The sequence below is a fragment of the Crassostrea angulata genome, chromosome 5 (assembly GCF_025612915.1).
Source record: "Crassostrea angulata isolate pt1a10 chromosome 5, ASM2561291v2, whole genome shotgun sequence".
Taxonomy (NCBI): domain Eukaryota; kingdom Metazoa; phylum Mollusca; class Bivalvia; order Ostreida; family Ostreidae; genus Magallana; species Magallana angulata.
In genome coordinates, this window is record NC_069115.1 from 13494256 (window position 1) to 13512328 (window position 18073).

Sequence of the window (18073 nt, forward strand, 5' to 3'; positions counted from 1 at the left end):
TGTAGCCCTTTACTGATAGATATTTTTGAAATGTTATAGAAGCAAATATGTTTATCTCACAGTTATGTATCCCAGCAGTGTAATGATTTTGTCATGTATTACGTAATTAAGGGTTTTTAGGGGCCAAAAGTCCAAAATTTCGATCACCCAAATCTCAGAAAGGAAAAATATTTTGTTATGCAACACAGAAGAAAAGTTGTACAAATTAATGTTCTAAACAATATGCAACCTTCAAAATTTCGTTAAACGGCCCCTATGAGGAGATAAGGGATCGGCCCCTTACACCTTCTTTCTCATATATCTCCAGAATGGTAACAAATTTCTGAACACTTGTTGAACAAAATTTGTTTAGAATTAAATGACCTTTCATTTGATATCAAGAAAAAGGGGCTGGCCCCTCAAATTAGGAAACCAAAGGGCTCTAACGTCTTTAATCTGTAGCCATTTACTGAGATATTTTGTGAAAGGTTATAGAAGCAAATATGTTTATCTCACAGTTATGTATCCAAGCAATGTAATGATTTTGTCATGTATTAGGTAATTAAAGGTTTAAAGGGACCAAACGTCCAACATTTTGATCACCCATATCTCAGAAAGGAAAAATATTTTGAAATGCAATACAGAAGAAAAGTTGTTCAAATAAATGTTCTTAACAATATGCAACCTTCAAAATGTTGTTAAACGGCCCCTATGAGGAGATAAGGGATCGGCCCCTTAAACCTTCTTTCTCATATATCTCAAGAATGGTAACAAATTTCTGAACACTTGTTGAACAAAATTTGTTTAGAATTAAATGACCTTTCATTTGATATCAAGAAAAAGGGACTTGCCCCTAAAATTAGGGAACCAAAGGGCTCTAAATTCTTAAATCTGTAGCCCTTTACTGATAGATATTTTTGAAATGTTATAGAAGCAAATATGTTTATCTCACAGTTATGTATCCAAGCAGTGTAATGATTTTGTCATGTATTACGTAATTAAGGGTTTTTAGGGGCCAAAAGTCCAAAATTTCGATCACCCAAATCTCAGAAAGGAAAAATATTTTGTTATGCAACACAGAAGAAAAGTTGTTCAAATAAATGTTCTTAACAATATGCAACCTTCAAAATGATGTTAAACGGCCCCTATGAGGAGATAAGGGATCGGCCCCTTAAACCTTCTTTCTCATATATCTCAAGAATGGTAACAAATTTCTGAACACTTGTTGAGCAAAATTTGTTTAGAATTAAATGACCTTTCATTTGATATCAAGAAAAAGGGACTTGCCCCTAAAATTAGGGAACCAAAGGGCTCTAAATTCTTAAATCTGTAGCCCTTTACTGATAGATATTTTTGAAATGTTATAGAAGCAAATATGTTTATCTCACAGTTATGTATCCAAGCAGTGTAATGATTTTGTCATGTATTACGTAATTAAGGGTTTTTAGGGGCCAAAAGTCCAAAATTTCGATCACCCAAATCTCAGAAAGGAAAAATATTTTGTTATGCAACACAGAAGAAAAGTTGTACAAATTAATGTTCTAAACAATATGCAACCTTCAAAATTTCGTTAAACGGCCCCTATGAGGAGATAAGGGATCGGCCCCTTAAACCTTCTTTCTCATATATCTCCAGAATGGTAACAAATTTCTGAACACTTGTTGAACAAAATTTGTTTAGAATTAAATGACCTTTCATTTGATATCAAGAAAAAGGGGCTGGCCCCTCAAATTAGGAAACCAAAGGGCTCTAACGTCTTTAATCTGTAGCCATTTACTGAGATATTTTGTGAAAGGTTATAGAAGCAAATATGTTTATCTCACAGTTATGTATCCAAGCAATGTAATGATTTTGTCATGTATTAGGTAATTAAAGGTTTAAAGGGACCAAACGTCCAACATTTTGATCACCCATATCTCAGAAAGGAAAAATATTTTGAAATGCAATACAGAAGAAAAGTTGTTCAAAAGATGTTCTTAACCATATGCAATCTTCAAAATTTCGCCAAACGGCCCCTATAAGGAGATAAGGGATCGGCCCCTTAAACCTTCTTTCACATATATCTCCAGAACGGTAACGAATTTTTAAACACTTGTTGACAAAATGTTTTCAGAATTAAATGTCCTTTCATTTGATTCCAAGAAAAAGGGACTGGCCCCTTAAATTAGGGGATCAAAGGGCTCTAAAAGTTTTTATATATAGCCCTTTAATGAGAGCCATTTTGTGAAAGGTTATTAATGCTAGATAAGGTATAATACGTCTCTATATCCTTACAATATAATGATTTTCTCTTGCGTTAAACAATTAGGGTTTTTAGGGACCAGATGTAAACAAAATTAATCTTTTCATTCTTGATTGGAGGAAATGCAAGCATTTAAAAAAAGCAATGCAATAGAACTTATGAAAAGCGATGTAATGAAGCATAAGTACTTCACTCCTTTTTCCATATCATGTTTTGTTGTCGAAAATCAAAGTCGATGATGTCATATTTACTTCTAAATATCGGACGGAAGACCTCCTCGTTGCTCGCAACGAGATCGTGTATAGTTATACTTTTTTTTCTTTTTCTGACTTTTTTGGAGCCTTATTTCTCAGAAGCTATTCAAGCGATTTACACCAAATTTTTAGGAGTTATAAAGCATTAATGTCGCTACTGATCATTAAAATTTCAAATGATTACGTCACTTCCGGTTTCAGATATGGACGATTTTGTTAATTTTTAAGGGTCATTTTGTCCACGCATCTCCTCTAAAACTAATCAAGATAAAAGCTTGAAATTTGCAGGGATTGTAGATGAATGTCTGTAGATTTCCCTCCATGCTTCCAATTGCGAAAAATGCGCAAGGCCTAGAAGCTCGCCTGAACCTGAAAATTAGCACCAAATTTTTTCACAAAATTTTCGCACATTTTCCGTAATATCTTTTGACGTATAAATATTTTGTTAAAAGATGTAATGCAAAAGCTGTTTCAATTTGCACGGGCTTTTATTTGATATCAAGGAAAAGGGGCTGTCCCCTCAAATTAGGGGCCAAGAGGGCTCTAAAGTCTATTTGCAATAACTTTTTAGTGAACAATAATTTGTTATCAATTATTGAAGCAAAAATGTTCATTGTACAGCTGTTTAGCTATACAGTACCATACCTAAGTCATATATTACGTAATTAGGGGTTTCAAGGGGCCAGAAGTTCAAAACTTTGATCATTGATATCTTAAGAAGAAGAAATATTTTGAAAAGCAATGTAGAACAAAAGTTCTTCAAAATAATGTTTTGTACAATATGCTACCTTAAATGCTTTTGTTTATGACCCCATTTAGGAGTTAAAGGGTCGGCCCCTAAAACACATTTGTACAGATATCTCAAGAACGGTAAACATTTTGTGAACACTTGTTAAACAAAATATGTTTATATTTACAAGACCTTTCATTTAATGTCAAGAAAAAGGGGCTAGTCCCTCAAATTAGGGGCCAAGAGGGCTCTAATGTTTTCTTACAATAACTCTTTACTGAAAAATATTTTGTTATTAATTATAAAAGCAAAAATGTTCATTGTACAGCTGTTCATCTATACATTACCATACCTAAGTCATATATTACGTAATTAGGGGTTTCAAGGGGCCAGAACTCAAATCTCTGATCATAAATATCTGAAAAAGAAGAAATATTTTTAAAAGCAATGCAGAACAAAAGTTCTTCAAAATTATGTTCTTAACAACATGATACCAAAAATTTTGTTGTTAGTGTCCCCGGTAAGGGGTTAAAGGGTCGGCTTCTAAAACGCATTTGTACAGATATCTCGAGAACAGTTTACAATTCACGAACACTTGTAAAACAAAATATGTTTATATAAGCGAGACCTTTTATTTGATATCAAGAAAAAGGGGCTGACCCCTCAAATTAGGGGCCAGAAGGGCTACTAAGTCTTTTCATAATAACTCCTTCCTGACCAATAATTTGCTATTAATCATAAAGCAGCAAAGAAACTTTTATTAAGCTTAATTTAAAACCGAAACCTGTTTTAAAATCGGACGATGCATTACAGAGATATCGGGGTTTAAAAATTGATTTTTCCGGAAATTTTGATTCCGCGTCCTTGGTTTTAAAAATAGCGTAATGTTCAAAGTAAAATTAACTCGTACCAAAAATAAATGTTAAGTCGTACTTGAACACATTCGGATTTTTTTTGTTAAGTCGTTCTTGAAATCGGAAAGTTGTTTGTTAAGTCGTACTTAAAATCATTCGTATTTTGTTAAGTCATACCAGGAACAATTCGATTTTTTTCATCTTTTATATTTTAGTTACTCTTGTTATTGGTTTAAGAGCTCTGTTTTTTACAGGAACTTCCAGCTTTTCTTCCGACATTAACGGAAGACCCACTCGTTGCTTTGCAACGAGCTTTGCTCTAGTTATGTTATTTTATTCCTTACAAATTTTGTGCACGCGAGTTCTTGGAAATGGCTCGGCCGATTTTCATGAAACGTTCAGATCTAATAGATATTGATCTGAACCTTATTGGAAATTTTTTATTTTGATGACGTCATTTCCGTTTCAGAGATATTGACGTTTTAGCGATTTTTAGAAGGTCAGCTTGTCCGTCAAACTCCTCCTAAACGATAAAAGATATCAAATTCAAATTTTCAGGAAATGTAGACGAATGATTGTAGTTTTGTCTAAAGTGAGCCATTTATGTTTGGCGCAAAAGGCGCCGAAGCTCGCCTGGACTCGAAAATTGAGATATAAAAAATGTAGTGATTTTTCTTGGTTTTCTTTAATTATCTCTTTTCTCGAAAATATTTTGTTAAGACATGTAGAGCAATTAAAATGTATTTTTACAAGAGCTTTCATTTAAGATCAAGACAAAAGGGGCTGGCCCTTCAAATTAGGGGCTGATAAGGCTCTAAAGTCTTTTAATGGTAACTTTTTACTGTAAAATATTTTGTGATACGTCATAGAAGCAATTTTGTTTATTCTAACGTTATTCACCTATACATGGCAATCATTTACTCCTATATTACGTAATTAGGGATTTTAAGGGGCCAGAAGTCCAAAACTGTGATGCTCAATATCTCTAAATGGAGAAACATTTTGATAAGCAATATTGAACAAAAGATGCTCAAAATATTGAACTTATCAATCTGCAACAACAATTTCTTAGTTATGCGGTCCCTGAAAGGAGTTACAGGGTTGGCCCCTAAACGACCCTCTCCAGATATCTCCAGAACGTTACAGAATTTCTAAACACTTGTTGAACAAAATGTGTTTGAATTGACACGAGCTTTCATTTAAGATCAAGAAAAAGGGGCTGGCCCTTCAAATTAGGGGCCGATAAGGCTCTAAAGTCTTTTAATGGTAACTTTTTACTGTAAAATATTTTGTGATACGTCATAGAAGCAATTTTGTTTATTCTAACGTTATTCACCTATACATGGCAATCATTTACTCCTATATTACGTAATTAGGGATTTTAAGGGGCCAGAAGTCCAAAACTTTGATGCTCAATATCTCTAAATGGAGAAACATTTTGATAAGCAATATTGAACAAAATATGCTCAAAATATTGAACTTATCAATCTGAAACAATAATTTCTTTGTTATGCGGTCCCTAATAGGAGTTACAGGGTCGGCCCCTAAAACGACCCTCTCCAGATATCTCCAGAACGGTACAGAATTTCTAATAACTTGTTGAACAATCTGTGTTTAAATTGACAAGAGCTTTCATTTGAGATCAAGAAAAAGGGGCTGACCCTTCAAATTAGGGGCTGAGGGGACTCTAAAGTCTTTTACTGTAAAATATTTTGTGATACCTTATAAAAACAATTATGTTTATTTTAACGTTATTCACCTATACATGGGAATCATTTACTCCTATATTACGTAATTAGGGATGTTAAGGGGCCAGAAGTCCAAAACTTTGATCCTCTATATCTCTAAATGGAGGAAAATTTTGAAAAACAATTTTGAACAAAAGATGCTAAAAAATTAAGCTTAACAATATGCAACCATATGTTATGTGTGATACGGTCCTTAAAAGGAGTTACAGGGTCGGCCCGTAAATCGACCCCTCCAGATATCTCCAGAACGGTACAGAATTTCAAACACTTGTTGAACAAAATGTGTTTGAATTGACAAACACATTCTTATGACATCATAAAAAAGGGGCTGGCCCTTCAAATAAGGGGCTGAGGGGGCTCTAAAGACTTTTAATGATAAATATTTACTGTGAAATATTTTTTGATTCCTTATAGAGGCAATTATGTTTATTCTAGCGTTATCTACCTATACATTGCAATCATTTACTCCTACGTTACGTAATTAGGGATTTTAAGGGGCCAGAAGTCCAAAACTCTGATCCTCTATATCTCAAAATGGAGGACATTCCGAAAAGCAGTATTTAACAAAAGATACTCAAAATAATGTGCTTAACAATGTACAACCATATATTGTTTGTTATGTGGACCCTAAAAGGAGTTTAGGACCAGATATCAAAACGATTTTTCACATATATCTCAAAAACGATAACCAATTTCTAAACACTTATTAGCAGTACACAAAAATACCTTTTAGCTAAAATGAATGAAAAGGAGCTGATCCCTCAAAAAAGGGACACAAAAGGGGTAGATAGTCGTTCACCCATTACTCTTAGACCCCGCTTCAATTTCAAATCACGTATCGTTGACGAAGATCAAGAGCAAGGTCATTCCGTATTCTAAAAATCGGACGGAAGACCTCCTCGTTGCTCGCAACGAGATCGTGTCTAGTTATTAGGGTCTTCCGTTTCCAACGGAAGACCCTCTTGTTATTCTTCGGTTTCTTTTTAGGGTCTTCCGTTTTCAACGGAAGACCCTCTTGTTATTCTTCGGTTTCTTTTTATTATTATTATACTTTTTCTTTTTTTTTGACTCCTTCTCGGCTTTATAACTCAAAAAGTTTACAACCGATTTTAATGAAATTTTCAAAGATGATGTGAAACTATCATAGCTCCAAGATTTTAAAGTTTACTTGACAACCACACTTCCGTTTTGACGTAACGTCATTTTTAAAATTTTAAAAAAGTCATTTTGTCCGCGGCGTTTCTCAAAAACGTTTTTAGATAGAGGCTTGAAATTTTCAATGGTTATGATTTGGTCGATTTACCTCTGTAATAAGGCTGGAAATGAAAATCTGTCACTTCCGGTCGAAACCGGAAGTGAAACAAATTTTTCGAAAAAATGAATTTTCTGATCAAATCAAAAATGAATATGTGTTTTGTAGAGCTTATTAAACTGAATCTAACACTGAAGGCCGTTTTAAAATCGGACGATGCATTACGGAGATATCGGGGTTTAAAAATTGATTTTTCCGGAAATTTTGATTCCGCGTCCTTGGTTTAAAAAATAGCGTAATGTTCAAAGTAAAATATTACCAAAAGGAATTGTTAAGTCGTACTTGAACACATTCCGATTTTTTTTTTGTTAAGTCGTTCTTGAGATCAGAAAGTTTTTGTTAAGTCGTACTTAAAATCATTCGTATTTTGTTAAGTCGTACCAGGAATAGTTCGATTTTTTCATCTTTTTATTTTAGTTACTATTGTTGTTGGTTTAAGAGCTCTGCTTCTTACAGGAACTTCCAGCTTTTCTTCCGACATTAACGGAAGACCCACTCGTTGCTTTGCAACGAGCTTTGCTCTAGTTATTAGGGTCTTCCGTTTCCAACGGAAGACCCTCTTGTTATTCTTCGGTTTCTTTCTATTATTATTATTATTCTTTTTATTTTTTTTTCTGACTCCTTTTCGGCTTTATAACTCAAAAAGTTTACAACCAATTTTGATGAATCTTTCAGAGATTATGTGCAATTATTATACCTTGAAGTTTGTGAAGATTCATTGTTAACGTCACTTCCGTTTTTACGTTACGTCATTTTTAAAATTTTTAAAAAGTCATTTTGTCCGCGGCGTTTCTCAAAAATGCTTTAAGATAGAGGCTTGAAATTTTAAAAGCTTATGATTTGGTCGATTTACTTCTGTAATAAGGCTCGAAATGAAAATCTGTCACTTCCGGTCGAAACCGGAAGTGAAACAAATTTTTCGAAAAAATGAATTTTCTGATCAAATCAAAAATGAATGTGTGTTTTGTAGAGCTTACGAAGCTGAATCTAACAGTGAAAACCGTTTTAAAATCAGACGATGTATAACAGAGATATCGGGGTTTAAAAATTGATTTTTCCGGAAAATTTAATTCCGCCTCCTTGGTTTAAAAAATAGCGTTTATTCAAAGCAAAATTAACTCGTACCAAAAATAATTGTTAAGTCGTACTTGAACACATTCGGATTTTTATTGTTAAGTCGTTCTTGAAATCGAAAAGGTTTTTGTAAAGTCGTACTTAAAATCATTCGTATTTTGTTAAGTCGTACCAGTATTAATTCGCTTTTTTTCATCTTTTTATTTTAGTTACTCTTGTTGTTGTTTTAAGAGCTCTGCTTCTTACAGGAACTTCCAGCTTTACTTCCGACATTAACGGAAGACCCACTCGTTGCTTTGCAACGAGCTTTGCTCTAGTTATTATTATTATTATTCTTTTTCTTTTCTTCTGACTCCTTTTTTGCTTCATAACTCAAAAGGTTTTTAACCGATTTTTATGAAATTTTCAGAGAATGTTGCAAGTTAGCGTCTATTAAAAATATGAAAGTTTTATAGAAAACGTCACCTCCGTTTTGACGTGACGTCATTTTTAAAAATTTCAAAAAGTCATTTTGTCCCGGACTTTTCTCAAAAACGCTTTAAGATAGAGGCTTGAAATTTTCAATGGTTATGATTTGGTCGATTTACCTTTGTAATAAGGCTCGAAATAAAAATCTATCACGTCCGCTCGAAACCGGAAGTGAAACAAATTTTTCGAAAAAATGAATTTTCTGATCAAATCAAAAATGAATATGTGTTTTGTAGAGCTTATGAAGCTGAATCTAACACTGAAAACCGTTTTGAAATCGGACTATGCATTACAGTGCTATCTGGGTTTAAAAATTGATTTTTCTGGAAATTTTGATTCCGCGTCCTTGGTTTAAAAAATAGCATAATGTTTATCGTAAAGTTAACTCGTACCAAAAATAATTGTTAAGTCGTACTTAAACACATTCGGATTTTTTTTGTTAAGTCGTTCCTAAAATCAAAAAGCTTTTTGTAAAGTCGTACTTAAAATCATTCAGGTTTTGTTAAGTCGTACCAGGAATAATTTTTTTTCATCTTTTTATTTTAGCTACTTTTGTTATTGGTTTAAGAGCTCTGCTTCTGACAGGAACTTCTAGCTTTACTTTCGACATTAACGGAAGACCCACTCGTTGCTTTGCAACGAGCTTTGCTCTAGTTATTATTCTTTTTCTTTTCTTCTGACTCCTTTTTTGCTTCATAACTCAAAAGGTTTTTAACCGATTTTTATGAAATTTTCAGAGATTTTTGCAAGTTGGCGTCCCTCAAAAATGTAAAGGTTTTAAAGAGAACGTCACCTCCGTTTTGACGTGAAGTCATTTTTAAAAATTTTAAAAAGTCATTTTGTCCCGGACTTTTCTCAAAAACGCTTTAAGATAGAGGCTTGAAATTTTCAATGGTTATGATTTGGTCGATTTACCTCTGTAATAAGGCTCAAAATGAAAATTGGTCGCTTCCGGTCGAAACCGGAAGTGAAACAAATTTTTCGAAAAAATGAATTTTCAGATCAAATCAAAAATGAATATGTAATTTGTAGACCTTATTAAGCTGAATCTAACACTGAAAACTGTTTTAAAATCGGACGATGCATTACAGAGATATCGGGGTTTAAAAATTGATTTTTCCGGAAATTTTGATTCCGCGTCCTTGGTTTAAAAAATAGTTTAATGTTCAAAGTAAAATTAACTCGTACCAAAAATAATTGCTAAGTCGTACTTGAGCACATTCGGATTTTTTTTGTTAAGTCGTTTTAAAAATCGGAAAGGTTTTTGTTAAGTCGTACTTGAAATCATTCGGGTTTTGTTAAGTCGTACCAGGAATATTCGATTTTTTTCATCTTTTTATTTTTGTTACTCTTGTTATTGGTTTAAGAGCTCTGCTTCTTGCAGGAACTTCAAGCTTTACTTCCGACATTAACGGAAGACCCACTCGTTGCTTTGCAGCGAGCTTTGCTCTAGTTATTATTATTATTATTATTATTATTATTATTATTATTATTATTAGGGTCTTCCGTCTTCAGCGGAAGACCCTTCTATTATTGTAATGTTTCTTTTTCACTTTTCTTATTATTAGGGTCTTCCGTCTTCAGCGGAAGACCCTTCTATTATTCTATTGTTTCTTTTTCACTTTTCTTATTCTTATTATTATAATTCTTTTTTTTTCTTACCGATTTTGTGCAGACGAGTTCTCAGAGATGGCTCAACCGACTTCATTCAAATTTTCAAGATTAACGCGACTTTATCTGAAGTTTATTGTTCTTTATCCATTTTTGAAAATACACTTCCGGTCGGAAGTTATCGTCCGTTTACGATTTTAAAAAGTCAATTTTGTCTGTCAGGTTTCTCAAAAACGAGCAAAGATACAGGGCTGACAATTTCAAAGATGATAGATCTACCGTTTTTCTGGTGCACCTCGGTCAAGAGAATGTCCGCCGTCACCTCTGGTCGTCACCGGAAGGAAATTTGAAAAATTGAATTTTTCGACTTTTTTATTTTTTTATATTTTTCTTTGAAACTTTTACACCTTATACTGACCCTTTCACTGATTCAGAATATGTAATTTGTTTAAAAATCGATCAACGCATTCTGGAGATATTTGGCATCAAAGTCCTGAAGCGAGAGTCCGAGTAGCTCAGTCGTTGGAGTCGTGGTCATGTGCCTAGGCGACCCGGGTTCGAGCCCCGAGTGCCGAATTTCTTTCCCCCTCCGTTTGTGCTTAGATCTGATTTTTTTATCTTTAGAATGATAGATTCTGTTCTTTTCTGTTTTGATTTAGTAAAAGAAGTTACAATAATATCGCTTTTCCCCGTATTTGAGTATTGAGATCCATAGCTATGTATTCATACTGAAATAAAGTTAACATGTTGAAAACTTACATCTTTAAAACAACGCTTATACATTGTTCTAACATATGTATTTTGTTTAGAAATTGTGTAATATGTGATATTTAGAATTCAATATTCTCCATTTAATATAGAAGTCACTGACCGACCCCCCCCCCCCATTCATAAAATCATTTAGTTTTTCTGACCCGATTTTACTTGATCTTTGATCTTGGACCTTTAATATCAACTTAGTATCATTCTAGATTACTGTACTAATTACCAGACTAATTCGTTCATTATTAACAGAGTTATGATCTTTTTGGCATTTGAGTTTCAATCGTCGCGTTTGACATGTACTGTACAAAAAAAATCTAACTCCCGAGTCCTTCACTCAATTCTAATGAAAATTCGTGAATATAAACCTCGGACCCCATTCTTATTGTCTGTCAAATATGCAGCGGATTGAACAATTAAGAAGAACCAAACGGCGCTTATAGCCTATACGCGGAAATAAACTTTACACACTACACGCACCGACCCCCCCCCCCCCCCCCTATTCACAAAATCATTAAGTTTTTCTGGACTGATTTGACTGAATCTTTCATCTTGGACCTTTATTTTCAACCTAGTACCATTCTAAATTACTGTACTAATTACCAGACCAATTCGTGTTCGTTCACTTTTAAGAGATATATGATTTTTTGGACATTTGAGTTTCGATTGGCGTGCTTGACATGTACTGTAGAAAAAAATTCTAACTCCCGAGCCCTGTACTCAATCCTAATGAAATTTTGTGTAAATGTACTTCGGACCCCATTCTTATTATCTGCCAAATATGCAGCGGATTGAACAATTAAGAAGAAATTCCTGAGATCAAACGGCAAGTATAGCCTGTACGAGGATTTAAAATGTACACAGTACAAGGGATGTAAGCAGCCGCGTAATATTTCTGTTGCATGTATATTTCTTGTTTTCCGTTTAGTCTGTATCTACGATAGCGTGTGAACTACTTCTGAATGTTAGAACTGTGGAAATTACTGTCATCAAATTTTTACCGAATAAAATTACGTGTTACTGATTTCGTTATTTCTACATTTATAATGATTTTATCAATCCTGTTGAAATAAAACAGTCAAACACAATAATAAACGACACGAAAAAAAATCTCAACACTGAAATACATGTGTAAAATACATCAGTCATTGTTTTAGGACTTGACTTCCCCTAATTGTCGTTAACCGAATCCGAGATCCACACCTCAAAATTCTACTTTCGATTTATTTACGACGAAAATCAAGCTCGGGTCTTTTCAACCCCCTCCAGACAAAAACACGCATCAATATTTCAAATGACATCGCACTGTTACCAAACCTGTGTAGTCAGACATCTCACACATCGTTCCTCATCTCATACAAAAATTCAGCTCCTCTCCCGGGCGGAAACGCCCCAAATTCAAAGAGAAATTCGGGAATTATTTCGCGTCAGCCATGTTTTGACGTGAACCTTTGCTGAAATGACTGCTATGCCGGAGCCAAGATTTCTTCTTTCTCTCTATTTCTTTCTCTCCATTTTTTTTTTTTTTTTTTTTGATTTTCTAACTAAAATATTCAACATAAAGGGGTTGTTGGACTGTAGTACAAGTTGAAAACACTCGTACATTAAGATTTAGACAAAGACAGTCTTAAATTATTAGGGTCTTCCGTCTTCAGCGGAAGACCCTTCTATTATTCTATTGTTTCTTTTTCACTTTTCTTATTCTTATTATTAGGGTCTTCCGTCTTCAGCGGAAGACCCTTCTATTATTCTATTGTTTCTTTTTCACTTTTCTTATTAGGGTCTTCCGTCTTCAGCGGAAGACCCTTCTATTATTCTATTGTTTCTTTTTCACTTTTCTTATTAGGGTCTTCCGTCTTCAGCGGAAGACCCTTCTATTATTGTAATGTTTCTTTTTCACTTTTCTTATTATTAGGGTCTTCCGTCTTCAGCGGAAGACCCTTCTATTATTCTATTGTTTCTTTTTCACTTTTCTTATTCTTATTATTCTTTTTTTTTCTTACCGATTTTGTGCAGACGATTTCTCGGAGATTTGTGACTCGATTACGCCCAAATTTTCAATATAAACGTGTTTTTATCTAAAGCTGATATATAATTTTTATTTTTTGAAAAAACACTTCCGGTCAGAAGTTATCGTCCGTTTACGATTTTAAAAAGTCAATTTTGTCTGTCAGGTTTCTCAAAAACGAGCAAAGATACAGGGCTGACAATTTCAAAGATGATAGATCTACCGTTTTTCTGGTGCACCTCGGTCAAGAGAATGTCCGCCGTCACCTCTGGTCGTCACCGGAAGGAAATTTGAAAAATTGAATTTTTCGACTTTTTAATTTTTTTTTATATTTTTCTTTGAAATTTTTACACCTTATACTGACCCTTTCACTGATTCAGAATATGTAATTTGTTTAAAAATCGATCAACGCATTCTCGAGATATTAGGCATCAAAGTCCTGAAGCGAGAGTCCGAGGAGCTCAGTCGTTAGAGTCGTGGTCATGTGCCTAGGCGACCCGGGTTCGAGCCCCGAGTGCCGAATTTCTTTCCCCCTCTTTTTGTGCTGAGATCTGATTTTTTTATCTTTAAAATGATGGATTCTGTTCTTTTCTGTTTTGATTTAGTAAAAGAAGTTACAATAATATCGCTTTTCCCCGTATTTGAGTATTGAGATCCATAGCTATGTATTCATACTGAAATAAAGTTAACGTGTTGAAAAAAATCAAAAGTTACATCTTTAAAACAACGCTTATACAGTGTTCTAACATATGTAATTTGTTTAAAAATTGTGTAATATGTGATATTTAGAATTTAATATTCTCCGTTTAATATAGAAGTCACTGACCGACCCCCCCCCCCCCCCCATTCATAAAATCATTTAGTTTTTCTGACCCGATTTTACTTGATCTTTGATCTTGGACCTTTAATATCAACTAAGTACCATTCTAGATTACTGTACTAATTACCAGACCAATTCGTTCATTATTAACAGAGTTATGAACTTTTTGGCATTTGAGCTTCAATCGTCGTGTTTGACATGTACTGTACAAAAAAAACCTAACTCCCGAGTCCTTCACTCAATTCTAATGAAAATTCGTGAATATAAACCTCGGACCCCATTCTTAATGTCTGTCAAATATGCAGCGGATTGAACAATTAAGAAGAATCAAACGGCGCTTATAGCCTATACGCGAAAATAAAATTTACCCACTACACGCACCGATCCCCCCCCCCCCTATTCACAAAATCATTAAGTTTTTCTGAACTGATTTGACTGAATCTTTCATCTTGGACCTTTATTTTCAACCTAGTACCATTCTAGACTACTGTACTAATTACCAGACCAATTCGTTCACTTTTAAGAGAGTTATGAATTTTTGGACATTTGAGTTTCGATTGGCGTACTTGACATGTACTGTAGAAAAAAATTCTAATTCCCGAGCCCTTCACTCAATCCTAATGAAATTTTGTGTAAATGTACCTCGGACTCCATTCTTATTATCTGCTAAATATGCAGCGGATTGATCAATTCAAAAGAAATTCCTGAGATCAAGCGGCAAGTATAGCCTGTACGAGGACTTAAAATTTACACAGTACAAGGGATGTAAGCAGCCGCGTAATATTTCTGTTGCATGTATATTTCTTGTTTTCCGTTTAGTCTGTATCTACGATAGCGTGTGAACTACTTCTGAATGTTAGAACTGTGGAAATTACTGTCATCAAATTTTTACCGAATAAAATTACGTGTTACTGATTTCGTTATTTCTACATTTATAATGATTTTATCAATCCTATTGAAATAAAACCGTCAAACACATTAATAAACGACACGAAAAAAAATCTCAACACTGATATACATGTGTAAAATGCATCAGTCATTGTTTTAGGACTTTACTTCCCCTAATTGTCGTTAACCGAATCCGAGATCCACACCTCAAAATTCTACTTTCGATTTATTTACGACGAAAATCAAGCTCGGGTCTTTTCATCCCCCTCCAGACAAAAACACGCATCAATATTTCAAATGACATCGCACTGTTACCAAACCTGTGTAGTCAGACATCTCTCACATCGTTCCTCATCTCATACAAAAATTCAGCTCCTCTCCCGGGCGGAAACGCCCCAAATTCAAAGAGAAATTCGGGAATTATTTCGCGTCAGCCATGTTTTGACGTGAACCTTTGCTGAAATGACTGCTATGCCGGAGCCAAGATTTCTTCTTTCTCTCTATTTCTTTCTCTCCATTTTTTTTTTATTTTTTTTTTTATTTTCTACCTAAAATATTCAACATAAAGGGGTTGTTGGACTGTAGAACAACTTGAAAACACTCATACATTAAGATTTACACCAAAACATTCTTCAAATATTAGGGTCTTCCGTCTTCAACGGAAGACCCTTCTATTATTCTATTGTTTCTTTTTCACTTTTCTTATTAGGGTCTTCCGTCTTCAGCGGAAGACCCTTCTATTATTCTATTGTTTCTTTTTCACTTTTCTTATTATTAAGGTCTTCCGTCTTCAGCGGAAGACCCTTCTATTATTGTAATGTTTCTTTTTCACTTTTCTTATTAGGGTCTTCCGTCTTCAGCGGAAGACCCTTCTATTATTCTATTGTTTCTTTTTCACTTTTCTTATTATTATTAGGGTCTTCCGTCTTCAGCGGAAGACCCTTCTATTATTCTATTGTTTCTTTTTCACTTTTCTTATTAGGGTTTTCCGTCTTTAGCGGAAGACCCTTCTATTATTCTTCGGTTTCTTTTTCAATTCTATTATTATTATTATTCTTTTATTCCTTACACATTTTGTGCAGGCGATTTCTCGGAAATGGCTGGATCGATTTCCTTCAAATTTTTACTGATGATGCCTCGTTATATGAAGTTTGTACCCCCGTGAGATTTTTTCAAAATTTACTTCCGGTCGGAAGTTATCGTCAATAAACGATTTTTTTAAAGTCAATTTTGTCTCTCAGGTTTCTCAAAAACAAGTATAGATATAGGGCTAAAATTTTCAGAGATGATAGATCCACCGTTTCTCTGGTGCACCTCGGTCAAGAGAATGTCCGCCGTCACTTCCGGTCGTCACCGGAAGGAAATTTGAAAAATTAAATTTTTCGACTTTTTTATTTTTTAATATTTTTTTTGGAAATTTTTACACCTTATAGTGACCCTTTTACTGATTCAGAATATGTAATTTGTTTTAATATCGATCAAGGCATTCTCGAGAAATTAAGCGTCAAAGTTCTGAAGCGAGAGTCCGAGTAGCTCAGTCGATAGAGTCGTGGACAAGGCCCAGGCGACCCGGGTTCAAGCCCCGAGTGCCGCAAATTTTTTTTTTACTGTTTTTAACTTATTTCTACGCTTTTATCTTTGAATTGATAAGTTTGATCTAATCTATTCAAAAATCGTGCGGAAGACCCACTCGTTGCTCGCAACGAGATCGAATCTAGTTATTATTCTTTTTTTGTCTTACAAATTTTGTGCAGGCGATTTCTCGGAGATGACTTGTTCGATTTCCTTCAAATTTTTAGGGCTGATGCCTAGTCATATGAATTTTATACCGCCGAAACAATTTTTAAAAATTCACTTCCGGTCGGAAGTTATTGTCGTTTTACGATTTTTAAAGTCAATTTTGTCGGCGATGTTTCTCAAAAACGAGTAAAGATAGAGAATTTAAATTTTCAGAGATGATAGATCTAGCAATATCCTAGTGTACCTTGGTCAAGAGAATGTTGGCCGTCACTTCCGGTCGTCACCGGAAGCAGATTTAAAAAATGAAAATTTTCACTTTTTTGTTTTAATATATTTTTTCCAATTAGATGATAGTGACTCTTTCACTGATTCAGAATATGTAATTTGTTTTAAAATTGATCAAGGCGTTCTCGAGAAATTAAGCGTCAAAGTCCTGAAGCGAGAGTCCGAGTAGCTCAGTCGATATAGTCGTGGACATAGCCCAGGTGACCCAGGTTCAAGCCCCGAGTGCCGCAAAAAATTTTTCTCGATTTTTCGCTTAGATCTACGATTTTATCTTTGAATCGATAAGTTTAACCTAATCTATTCAAAAATCAGACGGAAGACCCACTCGTTGCTCGCAACGAGATCGAATCTAGTTCTTATTAGGGTCTTCCGTCTTCAGCGGAAGACCCTTCTATTATTGTAATGTTTCTTTTTTACTTTTCTTATTAGGGTCTTCCGTCTTCAGCGGAAGACCCTTCTATTATTCTATTGTCTCTTTTTCACTTTTCTTATTATTAGGGTCTTCCGTCTTCAGCGGAAGACCCTTCTATTATTCTATTGTTTTATTCTTTTTTTTTCTTACCGATTTTGTGCAGACGATTTCTCGGAGATGGCTGGGTCAATTTCGCTCAAATTTTCAATATAAACGTGTTTTTATCTAAACCTGATACATAATTTTTATTTTTTGAAAATACACTTACGGTCGGAAGTTATCGTCCGTTTACGATTTTAAAAAGTCAATTTTGTCTGTCGGGTTTCTCAAAAACGAGCAAAGATATAGAGCTGAAATTTTCAGAGATGATAGATGTACCGTTTTTCTAATGTACCTCGGTCAAGAGAATGTCCGCCGTCACTTCCGGTCGTCACCGGAAGGAAATTTGAAAAATTGAATTTTTCGACTTTTTTATTTTTTAATATTTTTCTTTGAAATTTTTACACCTTATAGTGACCCTTTTACTGATTAAGAATATGTAATTAGTTTTAAAATCGATCAAGGCATTCTTTAGAAATTAAGCGTCAAAGTTCTGAAGCGGAGTCCGAGTAGCTCAGTCGTTATAGTCGTGGACATGGCCCAGGCGACCCGGGTTCAAGCCTCGAGTGCCGCAAAATTTTTTTCTCTTTTTTTCGCTTAGATCTCAATTTTATCTTTGAATTGATAAGTTTAATCTTATTTATTCAAAAATCGGACGGAAGACCCACTCGTTGCTCGCAACGAGATCGAATCTAGTTCTTATTCTTTTTTTTTCTTCTTACCGATTTTGTGCAGGCGATTTCTCGGAGATGGCTTGCCTGATTTCAGTCTAATTTTCAGGAATGAT